This window comes from Mesocricetus auratus, unplaced genomic scaffold (genome assembly GCF_017639785.1).
Source record: "Mesocricetus auratus isolate SY011 unplaced genomic scaffold, BCM_Maur_2.0 Super-Scaffold_100019, whole genome shotgun sequence".
Classification (NCBI taxonomy): Eukaryota; Metazoa; Chordata; class Mammalia; order Rodentia; family Cricetidae; genus Mesocricetus; species Mesocricetus auratus.
Window position 1 is genome coordinate 30638178 of NW_024429200.1, and position 16219 is coordinate 30654396.

General features: G+C 38.1%; 1 protein-coding gene and 1 pseudogene across 2 annotated transcripts in view; one reads left to right on the top strand and one right to left on the bottom strand.

Moving 5' to 3' along the window:
• Nucleotides 1–5085, top strand: part of LOC101824049 — a 73311-nt pseudogene extending 68226 nt beyond the window's left edge.
• Nucleotides 1–16219, bottom strand: part of Nxph1 (neurexophilin 1) — a 300317-nt gene that overhangs the window by 186082 nt on the left and 98016 nt on the right. The gene's annotated exons all lie outside the window — the stretch shown is intronic.

The window sequence follows — 16219 nt, forward strand, 5'->3', positions numbered from 1 at the left end:
TGCAGAGTCCTGATGAACACAAAATGAAGTTTCAACTTCATACACCAAACCTAAAACAAGTTTCCAAGGTACCTAATTATTGACATTTTCATTATCTAGCATCAAAAACTTCCAGACATTCTGTTACATTCTTTAGGGCAAATCAAAAGTGCAACAGCTGCTCTCCCAACCTTCAGTACATCCTATACACAAAAATGACTTCTTTGTTCATCAACATAATTAAGCCCTAGTATTGACTTCCTATGCCAGACTGGCCAGAAGCTTACTTGAATGGGACTTTGATGTAATTGTGTTAAGGGCTAACAGTACTCAGCACTATAGAATGAATGAGAAAAAATGATATCAAAAAGAGACGCATGTAATCGCCCCTGAATGTTAATATGCTAATTGAACTCAAACAATTGGTGTTCATAACTTCTATATCTTAATTATGATAATCATCAATAATATAATAATCAAATATTTCCTTTACTGAACCACTGGTTGATCTCACAAAACAGGGTATGCTAAAGGGAATACACTGTTCTTAAATCATAAAGAAGAAAGTCATCTGGAGACTAATATTTGACTGTATTTTAATTAGAACCATGGTTTTCCAAGTTCTCTCTGTGTGTAAGTACTCCCAGTAAAATCCCACATTCAAGTATCTGATGAAGCTTACATTATTATTTGAAACTGGCTTTTAATAATATTTTTGTCTTTAGCGTAAGATGATTTTATTCTTGGTACTATAAACAAGAATTTGTACTATAGATATGAAGTACAGATATGTACAAGAGAAGATACTTGCTCAACACTTTTATTAACTGATGAACAAAAGTGGTCCAAGAATGACAAAGCGTTCCAGTGACAAAGCTGAGACTGGAAATCAAACTTCAGCCTTCCCAAAGGTTGTGGTGGGGAAAGAGATCTTCAAAACTAGTTATCTTTCTGTATTATAGAGCCATAATATGCACTAGAGAGATGTCTCCTTTGTTGTTGTTTGATAATGTTATGCTCATCTGTTAAACCTCTCACCAGATTTTCTACTCTATAAAAACAGAAAGCTGCTTTTCCTTCAACACAGAAGCAAAAATGAACAGATATCCACTGAGCAATGACCCTGGTGTGGTCAAGTTTAACTTAAGTGATCAGATATCAGATGGACACCCATCAGTTTCTACATGCAAAATAAAGAAATAGACAAGGATAAAATCTCCTACCAACCGGGCATTATACATGTTTACGTCTCACAAAGTACTATCTGCATAGTGTTTCTTGGCTTCTGAAAAATTCACAAGATTAATTTTTCATGTTGAGAATACATATACACTGCTTTAAAGATGCTTACAAAAACCTTTATACTATGGCATAATGTTCCACTTAGAGAAGTAACAAGTACTGGAGTACTAAAAAGTAACATTTTAAAGAGTATAATAAAATTCACATAAATAAAATAGCCATAAATGTAAATCACATAATCCTATACTTTAGTGAATTCTACATTCTAGCATTGAGCTGCATTCCTAGCAGAAATTTTGATTGCCGCAGCTAGGGTAGATCTGTGGTCCTGACAACCAGTAATTTGAGGTCAGAGATGCTGCTAAAATGTCTATAGTGCATAGGAGAGATTCTGCAATGGAGGACTTTGGGGCCCTATGTGTGCTGGTTCTGTGTGTCAACTTCACAGAAGCTAGAATCATCAGAGAGGAAGGAGCCTCAGCTAAGGAAATGCCTCCATTAAATCCAACTATAAAGCATCTTCTCAATTCGTGACCAATGGGGCAGAGCCCAGCCCACAGTGGGTGGTGCCATCCCTAAGCTGGTGGTCCTGGGTTCTATAAGAAAGCAAGTTAAACAAGTCAAGGAAAGCAAGCCAAGGAGCGGTACCACTTCATGGCATCTGCATCAACTCTTGCCTTCCAGATCTTGCCCTATTTGAGTTTCTGTCCTTCAGTGATGAATAGCAACACAAAAGTGCAAGCCAAATAAACCCTTTCCTCCTCAACTTGCTTTTTGGTCATGGTGTTTCTTTGAAGCAATAGAAATCCTAAGACAGGCCCCGAATTTCCCACAGCAAATGTCTAAAGTAACATTTTCTAGGAGTTCTTGAGTGTAACATGTAGTTTCAAGTCGCTTAACCCTGATAAGTGCATATTTCAATATTCCTACTGGTGTGAGTGCCCATGCCATTTTCTTTGACTACAAATAGAGCAACGAAAATACTAAGATGAAGAACTTGGAGATTTTGGCCTCTGTAGCTTAGCTTTCTCACTAATTAACTGGGTGAACTGGGTAAGCCACTTAGCCTCTCATAACCTCTGTTACTTATCAAAAACTGAAAGACCCAAGCTAAATTAATTCTAGAGATCCTTTCCAATTCTCAAATTCCATTACTCAAATGAAAAGTGGAATCACAAGTGTAGAAAAATTTTAATCAAATAGCTGGTTATGTAACCATTTATATTATTTAAAGCCAAGAGTTCAGAGACAAGAAGGTTTAAATGCCAATAAGTTGATCAGCATTTATTATGTATGTATTAATAGACACAAAATGTTCAACTCCACTCTGTCAATAAATTGATCAGCATCTGTTATATACTAAGCATGCTGCCTATCGATGCAAGGAACAATAAGATACATTGTATCCATGTGTACTGGAATATACTGATGAGATTTGGGCTTTTCTTTATCCCAGGTCATTATATGATAATCATTGCATCATGATTTCCACAGGATCTTTAATCAAACTCAAATTCCGGAAACCCATTCTTAATAAAGATGTACTCTCTTAGAATTCAGCCCTAAAATTGAAGTAGTGACCCATGCCTTTGATTTCAGTACTTGGGAGGCACAGGCAGGAGGATCTCTGTGGATTCAAAGTCTGCCTAGTCTCAGAGTGAGTTCAAGAACAGCCAGAGATACATAGAAAAACCCTGTAGTCAGGGATAGGCAGAAAATCCCTGCTGCCAGGAATACACAGAAAACCCCTATTTTGGAAAAAAATGTCTCTCAAAACAAAGCTGGAACCTTAGAATTTACACTTTTAGAATCAAATATGTTTTATGCAGTTAACCAAAACCAAAATCCTGGGAATAAGGAACTTCACATGGGAAATTGCCTTCAACACACTGATCTTTGAGCTTAGCTGTGAAGTGTTTTCTTGATTGCCAATTGACATAGAGGCCCAACCCACTATGAGTGGTGAGGTGCCTGGGCAGGTAGGCCTGGACTATGTGAGGATAGCTGAACATGTGCCTGGAACAAGCCAGTAAACAATGTTCCTTTGTGGTCTCTGCTGCAGTTCCTTTAACCAGCTTCTTGCCTGAGTTCTATGCAGGCTCTCTTTGATGGTGACAGTTACCTGTAAGCTGAGATAGATGCTTTCCTCCCCAGCTTGGTTCTGGTAAGCATTTTATTACAGCAACAGGAAAGAAATGTGAACAATGGGTCACGAAGCCTGGCTTATTAGAAACCACAGGGGAAGGATTCCTTCAAGTGTAAGTTCTGTCCTCCACAAGAATGCTGTGGCAAATAGACACACAAACACACATACACATGACACATGAATGTACACATTTCTGTGCACACATACACAAACAGGCTGTGGCAGACACACACATGCTGTGGGACCCACACACTAATGCTGTGGCTTACACACACACACACACACACATATATACATATATATATATATATATATATATATATATAAATGCACACTCCCACGAATGCACACACATACAAACATGCTGTGGCACACACACAAATGCTGTGGAGTACACACACTCATGCTGTGGCATACACACACAAATGTGCATGTGCACATGAAAACATACACACACATACATACATGCTGTGACATACACATATACATACACAAGCATGCACACTTGCATGCACAGATGCACAACACACAAAATGTAATAAAATTTTAAACAATGAAATTTTTCAGTAATTCTGTAGTCTCCTAGTTGATTTATCAAAAGCATGTGTTTCTTTGCTGAATGCACCCTATGTCTTTATAATATCCATAATGTTTTTCCTGAGTAAAATCATACATAAAAGTATGTTATTGAATTAGGCATTTTATATACTTTAACATCATGATTTTCCCTTCTGACATAGAAATGGATAATTTCCCCCTAAATTCAAATGAAAGTTTTACTGTAATAGTATAAGTTTTAATTTATTTAAATTTATTTATGGAGTACCTCATTGATTTCTTTTGCTTGTTTTCGTCATTAAAGGATCGTGCCATTATCAGCGATATGGCTCATCAGGTAATATCACTAGCCACAGAAGCATGATGACCTGAGTTCAATCCCTGGAATCCAAGATAGAAGCAAAGAACTGGTTCCTAACTACTGTCCTCTGACTTCTACACACATTCCTTATGGTACACACACACACACACACACACACACCACACACACACACACATATTTAGAGAATGTCAGTTCAACAGCATCTGGAATCTAGGAGAAAATTCTCTGGGTATACCTGCAAGGGATTATTTGGTTAGGTTAATTAGGGTGTGAAGAGCCACTCTTAAAGCAGGCCACCTGTTATCTAGATTGTTTCTTCAACTACATAAAAAAAGAGAATTCCTAACTTTATTTACTTTATGCTGATGCAATGTGCCCAGCTGTTTCAAACTTCTCATTTGTCCTCAACAGACTCTCAGCTCCATCTCCTCACTCAAAAATCCACCAGGCTCCATGTCAATTCCCTTCTTTGTACAGCAGTCTGGAAATTCTCTCAAAGCAATAACCTGGGGGAGCTGCAGGACTAACCTTGTTTCCCTTGTAGACCTCAGACTACTGTGCCCCTGAGATCCTGGGGACCTCCGACTACTGTGCCCCTGAGATCCTGGAGACCTCCGACTACTGTGCCCCTGAGATCTTGGGGACCTCCGACTACTGTGCCCCTGAGATCCTAGGGACCTCCGACTACTATGCCCCTGAGATCCTGGAGACCTCCGACTACTGTGCCCCTGAGATCCTGGGGACCTCCGACTACTGTGCCCCTGAGATCCTGGGGACCAATATGTACTGTCCTGTGTCTTCACACTCACCTCACACTTTGTTGCTAGTTGTGGTTTGACTTGACCCCTATAATTCCACTCTTATCCAATGACATAGTTCTAGTTTAAGTGGATTACTTTATAATAATAATTTACTTGACTTGATACCACTAGGTATGAGGAATAAGGCTCATGTGGGGACATCAGTTTCAATACCATCATGAAAATAAAACACTGGTTTTACAATCTAGTTTTCATTACAGTCTTTAAAAAAACAGGACTATTTCTACTACCCCTGGGCTTTGAAAAGACACACCACTAACTCCCCGGGGACTAGAATGATAGTTTGAATATCTCAACCGATAGTCAGTTACTTTCCCCATGATTTTCCAGACATTGGTATGCCTGCACCGTGACACCACTCATTTTCTTCCCCAAATTGCTAACATATTGTGTTTTAAGATTACAGAATCTGCTAATGAATACAAAATTAATATGTGACAGGATAATACAGTTTCCTAAGATGCATAAAATAGAAACCAGGAAACTTATGAAAACAGCCTTTGCAGCAAAAAAAAAAATCTAAAATGAAGCTTGAAGGTTTTCTAGACTGCATATGCATAAGCAGAAATAACATTAAGGTTATTCATGAAACATTTATAATGCATATATTCAGTGTCATTTTTCAAGAATTACTAAAGATGAGACACACTCAGTTTCTGCCATCCATAACTAAAGGTATAGCAGAAGAATGTTTTCTAGGCTATACTGGCATCTACTAGCAAAAATTTATAATTGATATTTTTATTGAAGACATTGGCTGATTTCACAAATGCAGTGCATGTCTGTTGATGATTTATTCAACATGTGCTTTATTTCTGACACTAATAACAACTTAAGTTTATATCTAAATACCATAAAAATTATATTGCCCAATTCTGCATTTTATATACAGCCTATACATACTACATGGAAGTGTAGTCCTGTACCATTATAAAAAATCCAGTAAGTATTCTGACAAAAAAATGTCTTCAAACAGATTTTACTGGTACCCCTATTTACCTCATTTAGGAAACATAAAAATGTGTATATGGGTGCCTATTATCTCTCTGTTTTCGTAATCAAAGTTACTGCTATTTTACATCAGTCTCTAAGTTTAAAAGAGACAGTGGCCTCAATGTAGAAGCCCTCACTCCCAAGCCCTGCTCTCCAAAATACCACCTTTAATGAGGTTGTTTTTCCTACCAACATGTTTCCAAATCTAGGCATTGCTCTTCAGCATCAAGCATAGCCAAGATAAGCAGTTTAGCTATGGTGCGTCTTCATTATTGTAACTGTGCTTTCTAACCACACATTTTTCCCAGTAGAGTTAGGGTTCTTGGTTACATAGATGGTTCTGTTTTATGTCTTAGACTACAATGTTGTTCACTGTTCAGATCAAGGATTTGTGCTGATGTAACATTTATTTTATTTGTACATTTCCTCTAAATAGTTGCCCTCATTTTCTCAGGTCTACATGAATTGTAGTTGATATGTTTAAATATTTCCATGGTACACTTTTCAGATCTCCAGACACATTGGGCAAAGAAACAGTTTCATCTCTTTCTCACAGGCTTCTCTCCAACAGCCTTTCCTTTTTTGTTTGTTCATATCTACAGAGGTTGCGGGTTGGGCCTTCAAGATTCTTGTCACCTCTTGACACTAAACTAGAGAGTTCTAACAGTGTTTGCCAGGGAAATATTAGAATCGATATCTTTGCCTGCCAAGAGGGGTGGCATTCAGACCATCTTCCAAAAGTACAGATAACTGCTGTGTCAGCACTGATCCAGTAACATCAAGAACATCTGTCACTGGAGAATGAGGGGAAACAATTTTCTTTCCTGACGTTATTCATGGCATGGCAGTGTCGAGCATGTGGCCAACAAAGCATCTACTATCCTCTCTGTACCTCATTTAAGTTGGTTCAAACTACTATTATCCCTACTTACAAATGGTGAAACAAAGATAGAGAAATACTGAGTAATTTCTCCAGTTTTCCACAGGTAGAGATTGACCAAACATAGTTTCAATCCCAGATGACTCCTATGCATTATCTTCACATTGTATGAAGTATGGTTTGGCACAGTTTGCTGAAAAGAAAATCAGAAGCAAAACTGGAAAAGAAATGAAAGTCTTTCACTGTTCTCAAAAACAATCTAGTAAGAGTTCTGGCACTTTCTAGTCAGCCAGTCATATCACATGTCATAATTGCTGTGAACCAATGGTTACTGAACATCTATCCCTAACAAGGCATGTTGTATTAGTTGATTTTTTCATTGCTGTAAAGTCAAATGTACACCAAAGCATCTTAGTGGGGAAAAGATTTTTTCTGGATCATTATTTGAAGGGATAACACCTATCATGATGTAAGACAGAAGGGCAGGAGCATGGGATCACTGGTTGTACTGTGTCTAATTAGAAAGAAGAAAGAAATAAATACTTAGGCTAACCTCACTTTCTTCTTTGCCCTGATAAATCTGTCTGAGACCCTCAGAACAAGGTGATGTGCCACATTCATTCAGGGTTTGTCTCTGCCCTCATTTAAGCCTCTCTAACAACTCCCTAAAGGACATAGACCCAGCTGTGTCTCCTAGTTGATGCCCAATTCATTCACAGTGAGTGAAGATTAACCATTACAGCACATTTTTATATAATTTTATTCTACACGGATCTTTATGATTACAGATTATTATTATTTCTGTTCTTGTTGTTACTCATCTTATTTTACAATGAGATGAACATCATAGGGTTTTATTTCACTCACCTTTAACAGAAATGAGTTGAACTAATTACAGCTGTTTTATTCTAAAATTATTTACTTTGAAAATACAATGTAAAATGAATATATATTATATTTAAGTGTCTCTGACAGAAATAAATACCAATGACACAATTTTTAACCTAGTAGAAAATTCTGATTTTACAGATTAAGAAACATGGGCTCCAAAAAAACCATAAATTGAAGTTATTAGCATCATATAGCTAGCACCCAATGTAAAGATTCCTACTTTAATGTTTATCCTTATACTATGAGCTAGTTAAGAAAGCATAAAGATAGGTCATAGAGCTCTTTAGGGGAAGAGATAAAATAGAAAAAAAATGCTGAGAGCTTGTCACTCCCCGGCCCCTGGGAAGGTCTGAGACTGGGGCACAAACCCATGACCCTGAGAGTAAGAGTCTCAAGCTCTACCGACTGAGACTGTGGCCACACCCAAAAGGGCTTGATCAGTGCCACAGGTACAAATCTCTCTCTACAAATCACCTTTAAGTCTAAAAATGATTCAGACTTTATATAAAACTATATACAAAGATGGCAAAATTCAAGTATATGCTAGAAAGAGGAAAAGTAGGAACATACCCCCTCAAGATCTAGAGCCAGTAAACAACAAGAGCAAATGGCAAGAATTACAAATAAACAGTGTGGAAATATGGACCACCATCCATGCAACCATGCAATCATCCATCCATCCATTCATCCTATTCACTGAAAGATGTCAGAAAAGTGAAGAGTAAAAACTGAGGCCAGTCTGGTCTACAGAGCAATTGCCAGTATAGGCTCCAAAGCTACACAGAGACATGCTGTCTGGAAAAACCAACAAAAACAAAACAAAACAAACAAAAAAAAACTGAATGCCAAAAAAGCAAAGGCATTCCATTCAAGGAAGATCACATTGTAAAAATAAAACATATTAAGAATTTCTTTTTGGATTTTTTTCATTTAAATTAGAAACAAACTTGTTTTACATGTCAATCCCAGTTCCCTCCCCTCCTCTGCTGCCCCTCACCAACCCCAAATCCCATCCCCTTTCTGCTCCCCAGGGAGGGTGAGGCATTCCAGGGGAGATCCTCAAAGTCTGCCATATCATTTGGAGAAGGACCTAGGTCCTCCCCCATGTGTCTAGGCTGAGAGTTTCCCTCAATGTGGAATGGTCTCTCAAAGTCCACTTGTGTATTCAGAATAAATACTGATCCACTACCAGAGGCCCCATAAATTGCCCAGGTCTCCTAACTGACACCCATGTTCAGGTGGTCTGAATAAGTCATATGCAGATTTCTCAGTTATCAGTCTGTGGTCCATAAACTCCCCCTTGTTCAGGTCAGCTGTTTCTGTGGGTTTCTCCATCCTGATCTTGACCTCTTTGCTCATTACTCCTCCCTCTCTACAACTGGATCCCAGGAGTTAAGCTCAGTGTTTAGCTGTGGTGTCTGCTTCTGCTTCCATCAGCTACTGGATGAAGGCTCTAGGATGACATATAAGGCAGTAATCAATCTCATTACTGGGGAAGGGCATTTAAGGTAGCCTCCCCAATATTGCTTAGATTCTTAGTTGGGGTCATTCTTGTAGATCTCAGGACACCCTACTGCCAGATTTTTCTTTAAACCTATAATGGTTCATCTATTATGGTATCTCTTTTCTTGCTCTCCTCTGTTCTTCACCTGACTCAATCTTCCTGCACCCTCATGTCCTCCTCTCCTATCCTCTTTCCCCCTTCTCTTTCTCCTAACTTCCTCTCCCCTCCCCCCATGCTTCTAATTAGCTCAGGAGATCTTGTCCCTTTCCCCTTCTCTGACAGGCCATGTATGTCTTTCTTAGGATCCTCCTCCTTTTCTTTTCTGGTGGTGTGGATTATAAGCTGGTTCTCCTTTGCTGTATGTAGAATATCCATATATGAGTGAGTACATACCATTTTTGTCTTTTTGTGACTGGGTTACCTCACTCAGGATAGTTTCTTTTAGTTCCATCTATTTGCCTGAAAATTTCAAGAGTCCATTGTTTTTTTCTGCTGAGTAGTACTCCATTGTGTAAATGTACCACACTTTCTCTATCCACTCTTCAATTGAGAGGCATCTAGGCTGCTTCCATGTTCTGGCTGTTACAAATAATGCTGCTATGAACATAGCTGAACAGATGTCCTTGTTGTATGAATGTTCATCTTTTGAGTATATGCCTAAGATTGAAATTGCTGGATCTTGTAGTAGACTGATTCCCATTTTCCTGAAGAATCTCCATACTGATTTGCAAAGTGGCTGTACGAGTTGGCACTCCCACCAGAAGTGGAGGACTGTTCCAGTTTTCCACATCCTCTCCAGTTTAAACTGTCGTTGGTGTTTTTGATTTTAGCCATTCTGACAGGAGTAAGATGATGTCTCAGAGTTGTTTTGATTTGCATTTCCATGATGGCTAGGCATGTTGAGCACTTTCATAAGTGTCTATTGGCCATTTTAGCCCCCTCTAGTGAGAATTCTCTTTTTAGTTCTGCACTCCACCTTTTAATTGGATCCTTTGGTGTTTTGGAGACTTGCTTCTTGAGTTCTTTGTAAATTTTGGAGATCACCCGTCTGTCAAATGTGGGGTTAGTGAGTACTTTTTCCGAGTTTTGTCTTGTTGACTGTTCCCTTTGACTTACAGAAGCTTCTCAGTTTCAGGAAGTCCCATTTATTAATTATCAGTCTCAGTGTTATGTTCAGGAAGCAGTATCCTGTACCAAGGGCACCTCCTACTTTCTCTTCTAAGAGATTCAGTGTGGCTGGATTTATGTTGAGGTCTTTAATTCATTTAGACTTAAGTTTTGTGCATGGGTGACAGATATGTATCTGTTTTTGTGCCAATACCAAGCTTGGATAGGTAGGATCAACATAGTGAAAATAGCAATCTTGCCAAAAACAATCTACAGATCCAATGTAATCTCCATCAAAATCCCAGCACAATTCTTCACAGACCTTTAAAAAACAATATTCAACTGTATATGGAAAAACAAAAGACCCAGGATAGCCAAAACAACCTGTACAATAAAGGAACTTCCGGAGGCATCACCTTCCCTGACTTCAAGTTCTGTTATAGAGCTATAGTCCTGAAAATAGGTTGATATTGTCACAAAAGAATTTATATTTTAAAACTTCACAATAAAAGCAACACTTTGCTGTCATATCGCAGAACCTTTGTTATAATATGACATCTTGTAGTTCAAATTCCTATAATAGAACTCTTAACTGACCCACATTTCAGTCTTTCCATCTCAGTAAATGACACTGTGAAAAAAATCAGCAAATATGCTTAACTTTTTAAAAATCTATGTTTAATCTATCAAACAAACCCTTTGCTTTCTGTTTTGGAGATAAAACTCACATGTATGTCTCCATTCCTTCTATCTAGTGTACGCTATGCTACTTTCTTATACAGGATAAATTTCCTGCATCGTTCCTTTACTTCCACACTGCACCAGAAACCCTACAATGGATTTTCTACTTTGCCTTAGAATGTCTTTTTTAAAAACTAGAGATGAAACTGTATCACTCTCTTTCTTAAATCTACTGAAGGTCCAAATATCCCCTTTCCATGTTTTTTAACAACACTTATTGAGAGCTTCTCTAAATAGACACAATGGATCACAATTAACACCTTTAGTTAACCAGTAATTGACTAGGCAACCAACTAGCCAAAAAGAGCCATTCATGACCTCAGTGACCATAATAAACATCACATAACATTTTTATTACAACAACAAACAATAGCAGAAAGGATTGTTGCTAGTGCACTGATGTAATCATTAAAACAGAAATATTCTAAAATCATTTTTATAATGCACAATCTAGCTAGTATGAACCACCATTGGTCCTTTAAATACATGATCATAACTGAATTTCTAATATGCTGTGTTATGTTCATTTACATGTAAGTTTGATCCCCTTAATACAAGATAAACTCTTCTTATCTTTAATTTCCATATTTGCAGAGATCTAAAAAACAAACTACAAAGTTAGATGAACAGCATGAGTTTAGCAGTCTCCCAAAGAGATTAAGAAGGTGGCCTGATACTGACACCTAATCACTAGAATGATGACTATTTACAAAGTGAGCATGAGGCATTAGGAAGAACTGGGGAGGCCATGCCTGCCTGAGCCAAGGGTCATTTAAATTTGGACCTGATTAAATAGAAATTAGCAGAATCATACAGACAAAGAGAGGGTTGAGAGGGGCATGGGCACAAAGGAGAAACTTCCAAGAGACAAAGCAACTGGATGCCTATAAGATGAACATGATGTGGTCCTCCTATCAAATGTCACTTCAGTGTTTTATACACCATCTCCACGCCACCTTTGAAAATCCTAGCATTTTTTCATGATGACAAATCATTGAGATTATTACAATTTGTCCATGTGAAGACCTGAAAGAACACCCCAGTCACATGCTGCCTCCGTCATGTCCTTCATTTCTTTTCAGTACGCAGTGCAGAAATTTATTTTGTTAACATATTTTATTTCTTTTGTATTTTCCTGAACTCTAAGTACTAAGAGACTAAAACATAAACTTGGCTTATCACTGGATTGTTTCATGCGCAGTGACTTCATTTTTCTTTTTCTGGTATATATCCTGATCAATCCCAGTGTCAACACACAATAAGAACCCAGATTCCTGAACGTCAGTCTCTGTTCCACTAATAGTCAGTTCATTGTCAAGAGCATAAACTAGATAGTCTTTGTACTAATCTTTTGTCAAAAAAACTAAAGCATGAGATTATACTATATATCTCTTTATTTTGTCTATTGTTTTTACTGTTGGTATTTTTACACAAAATAACCCAAATCAAACATACAATTTTGTACGATTTAATCAAATTATCAATAATGTTTTTTCTCTATATCCATCCATATTCTAGCTTCTTCTTTATCTAAACTATCCCAAACTATCTAGCCAAAAAGAAGAGCATTTGTGAATTATCCAGGCTTTGGAATACTATGTTTCTTTTCTTTTGGGATCCTCTAAGTACTAAATGTTATATAAACAATACAAGCCAGGTGCCGAGTCCCCCACACACATTTGGATTATTTTCTTGTCTTTTGTTTCTCATAGGCATTTTTGTGCCATAATGGTAAATACCCAAGGTACACAAAAGTATTAACAAGCCCAATTTAGTGGGTCAATGGCCTATGCTGTACTGTTTATTCTACCAGTGATTTTGAGCAAATGCTTAGTTTTCTCATCAATAAAGGTTTAAAATGCTACCTAGCATAATTCTACATCTAGAGCAGACTCCTAAAGGAGATTTGAAAACATCTCAAATATTTGAGAGGATTATACTTCACAAGATATCATTATTACAAGGTATTGCTGCTTTGGCTCACACAGATAAATAGGATTTTCTCCTCAAATTTCTCAGAAAATGACAATAACATCTCTCTCCATTTTAGACACTCTGCTTTTATATAAAAGATTATGAAATGCCTTAGTTCCAGAGCCCTCTATCCCATTAGCTACCAAGCAACTCAGTACAAAGTAGCTTAATGCATCCCTTTTCCTGGGAGGGGATTACTGCTCACATGGATTGTTCTACACAGTCCACAGTATTTTATACTCAAAGGTTTCCAACCTGGTGGTAAATGGCTTCACACTGCCATTTTACAGCAATCACTTTGTCAAAACAAAATGTTTCCAGGGTGTTTTTTAAGGCCCCAAAAGATGCTAGAACCTTTTTCATTATGTTTCCTTTTACAATGAGTTATTTTCATAATAATTGTTGTTGAGGCACCAGTATTTCTTCAGAATTCAGGATGATCTCTGCATATACCCAGTGATAACTAAACAAATACATAAACAGTAGAGAAATCCCATCTATCAAGTGGTAGCTTGATCTATAAAATAACACTCATATTGATTTTATGTGTTTCCAATGACTTGATTGATGTTGTTTTCATGAAACTTAATAAGTTTTGGCATCATGCATCACAATGTGTTGTTAACATTTGGTCAAAATTAGAAATGAATTATGTTCTGTGTTTGTTTATTCCATGGCTTAATCCTCTGGATATTCCAGGTTAATTTTCAAGGTCAGTGAACTGAGGTATACTAACAGAGCTCACAGTGAGTTTTAAAACATCCCCGCTCACCATCCCCTCCTTCTTCCTCTTGGCATTAAGTAATTGATAGCGTTTTGCTTTTTTTCTCTGTGTCTTATGGAGGTGACCAGGATGTATACTTGTGAGTATACAGCAGGCTGAGAAAGCAGGAGACTAGCAACGTGAGGGTCTACTTGCAATTATCTTGCCTTTTCTAAGTAAATAATTATTTTTCTACTGTACAAGTAACAAAAGCTTTTGTAGTACATTTTAATGCACAAAATCTAATGGCATAGATTAGAACAATGCCACCTGCTACAGGAAGCCTTAAACATGAGCAAACTTTATTTGGTTTTCAGAGCTTCTCTTTATTGTTCTCTTTGTGGATGCACACAACTTGTAATCAAAACCTATTCTAAATCTCCCCGTGCATGACTTAAATGTTGATCTGGGGTGATGAGGAGAAGGAATAATAGACTACCTGCACATCTTACTTTCCATGGGGCGGATTTTTCCTTTTGAATGTGTATGTTAACTGGTGAACTACAGGATCCACTAGAGAAAAACAGGTTACTCAGGAGGATGACATCAGTATGTGATTAAAATTGTATACGGTAGCATATGCCTATGATCCTAGTACTTGGCAGATAAACACAGGAAGAACAAGAAGGAGTTCAAGTTCAGCCTCAACTACATAGCAAATCTGAGGCCAGTCTGGGCTACATGAGACCTTGTCCCAATTAAAAAAAAAAGTATGGGCATATGACAATCAAATGCATGCAAGGATAAAAATAAAAGAAGGGATGGAAAGATTATATTATAATCTCAAAAATCAAAGAAATATTTTTAAAAGCAATAGCAAGCTCCAATTGAAAGAGAGATATGCATGGTACCCCAGAGAAGAGGAATGTGGCAAGATCTCCTGAACAGATTGGGAGCACAGCAGGGGGTGGGGGGATTGGGAGCTGGGAAGAAGAGAGGGGGAGAAGAGGAGGATAGAGCAGATCATGGGGGAGCAAGAAGGTTGACTTGGGGGAGGAATAGAGGGAGAACAGGATGAGAAATACCATAACAGAGAGAGTCATTATAGGTTTGAAAAGAGATATGGCACCAGTGAGACCTCCAGTCATCTACAAGGATAACACAAACTGGCAAACTAAGCAATAGTGGAGAGACTACCTTAAATGCCACTCCCTGATAATGAACTTGATGACTGCCTTATATGCCATCCTAGAACCTTCATCCAGTGACTGATGGAAACAGAGGCAAACATCCACAGCTAAACACTGAACTGAACCACTGGAACCCAGTGACAGACAGAGAGGAGTGATAAGCAAATGGACAAAGAATGGGCTGGTGAAATCAGCATAAACAGCCGACCAGAACAAGGGGGAGCTCTTAGACCCCAGAGGCTAGCATGGGACTGATCCAGACCCCCTGAATGTGAGAGTCAGTGAAGAGGCCTGAGAAACGTATGGGGCTTTTTGGCAGTAGATCAGTATTTATCCCTGGCATACAAATGGATTTCATGTGTCCAAAATAAAAAGAGGGATGCTCTCTCAGCCTGGACTCTTGGAGTAGGGCCTGGACCCTGCCCTGAGCGAAATGACAGACTCTGGATATCCCCTATGTGGAAGGAAGTGGGGATAGGGTGGGAGGCTGGGGGGAAGGTGGGGGTGTGCGGGAGGAGGGGAGGGAGAGGAAGCTGGGATTGACATGTAAAGCAAGCTCTATTCTAAAAAAAATGTAATAAAAATAATTTTAAAAATTAAAAAGAAAAACCAGTAATAGTGAAAGTTTATGTGTGTGACATCTGAAATTACACCAAGTTGGAATCCTGGCTTTATTTAATCACTGTACAAGCATGTGACTAAAAACAGGTTACCTTGTTTCTCCGTGGCTCTGTGTTCTTAACTGTATGAAATAGGTGTAAGTGAACTAATGAAATTTTAAAGGGGGAAATTCATATACGGCACTAATGACACTGTCCTCTGGGAGTAAGTCCTCAGTAAGAATTAGCTACTGACCATAGCAATGGCACTATATGCACTCGACTCCAAATATGACACTTACATGCATTGCCACAGTTATTCCTACACTTAGCTGGAAAACAGGGTTAAATGAGAATGGAAGGAAGATATTTTATCATCTCTAAGCTGGAACTGCAAGTGAAAAAGATCCATCAGCTTTCCTAAAGTCATGGGGTTTATTAAGTGATGGATACCGATTCTCACCCAGGATTACAATAGACAATTTTTCAAAGTATGGATTTTGAGAACTTCCATCAGCATAACCAAGATCAAAATAGAGCAGAGGCCCCAGAATCTGCAAGCTAGTCAA